The sequence below is a fragment of the Pinus tabuliformis genome, chromosome 8 (assembly GCF_031772625.1).
Source record: "Pinus tabuliformis cultivar Carrire ecotype Pingquan chromosome 8, CPIR1, whole genome shotgun sequence".
Lineage (NCBI taxonomy): Eukaryota > Viridiplantae > Streptophyta > Pinopsida > Pinales > Pinaceae > Pinus > Pinus tabuliformis.
Window position 1 is genome coordinate 544,033,420 of NC_142294.1, and position 1,684 is coordinate 544,035,103.

The window sequence follows — 1,684 nt, forward strand, 5'->3', positions numbered from 1 at the left end:
GGTCATTTTTTCCAATTTGGAAGATAAGGCGAGGTTTTTTGAAGAAGATCCCTACTTCTTGAACAATGTCAGCCTATTTATGAGGCACTAGAAAGAATGATGCAATCTAGACAAGCAAAAAATGTTGGCGGCACCTATATGGGTCAGGTTGTTTAGATTCCCAATTGAGTTCTGAGATCCAGAGATTCTGGAAGGTATAGGAAACTCAATAGGGACATTTGTAAAAGTAGCCGAGACCACCAGAAGAGGAAGATATACATCCTATGACAGGATCTGCGTATACATGAATATCACAGAACTACTTCCAGACTATATTGAAGTGGAGTATCATGATGAGGTTTGGCAACAACAGGTGGATTATGAGCATATTCCATTCCGATGTAGAAGATGCCATGAATATGGTCACCTCTTCAAATCATGCCCTCTGAACATAAATGGAGCACCAGTAGGAAAGGGAGAGGAAGCGAGGAAGGAGGTAGAGGAAAGCAGGGAGGATGAAGAGGTTTTATAGAAGTTCCTACTCGAAGAAAACCCCATAAAGGATTGCTTCACTCAAAACCCGTTGCTAAAGTAGTAAACCAAGAAAACCAGAACAAGTTTGGGGTATTACAAGAAGAGGAAATGGAAATGGAAAGGGAAGACAGTGACGAAGAACCAGCAGAACCGTAAGGGTAGACAAGGGAAAAGATACAATGCAAACAAATCTGGAACATGAGAAGGAAGGAAAAAGTACACAAAAATCTCAAGACCAGACCCAAATGGAGATAGACACCCAAAAGGACAAAGGGAGTGAAGAGGAACAAGTCATGAAGAGACTTCTACATGAATGGAGACATCTGGAGAAAAGATTCATACCAGAAGAACAAAAGCAATTATACAAAGATATGTTCCAAAAATACAAGGAGAAAGGAGGGGCAGCCATAATAAACCAACCAGAACAGTTAGGTTCGCAAGGAGGACAAAGCACAGAAATGGGCAATGCAGGAAAAGGCAGCAAAAGACGAGGAAGAAGAGCTCTGAGCGAGACCATCCAAATGGTAAGAAAAATTTTGGTCAACTCAGGAAGAGTCATACCTCTGTCAGAGGTATTCCAACATCCTATCAAACTGTTAAAATGATTATTACAACATGGAACATCCAAGGGCTGAATAGTAAGCGGAAACAAAGATATATGAGACAAAGATTGAAAAAAGATAAACCCAACATAATGATAGTCCAAGAAACAAAGATTAGCGAACAGAAATTGAAAGAGATAAGGAGAAAATTTAAACTGCAATATGAAATAATTGGTCAAGATGCAATAGGAAGTGCAGTGGGCCTGGCAATTCTTTAGAACCTAGAGGAGATCCAATTTGAATATTAGGTAAGCATGCCTCGAATTCTTTCAAGCAAATTCAGGAATATACATTCAATGGAATGGGTCCTTCTCATTGGGGTTTATGGTCCTCATCTACTAGGAGAATGCACGACCTTTCTTCAGAACTTAGGAAAAATCCGAAGCATCTTCCCAGATATGCCATGGATTGTAGGAGGAGACATCAACATGATCACATCTCTAGGCGAAAAACGAGGAGGTCTGAGAAGACCAGACAAGGACATGGAAGCCTTCAGTGATATGATTGTGGAACAATGACTGGTTGATATACCAACAATAATGGGATTCACAAATGGAACAATAGAAGAG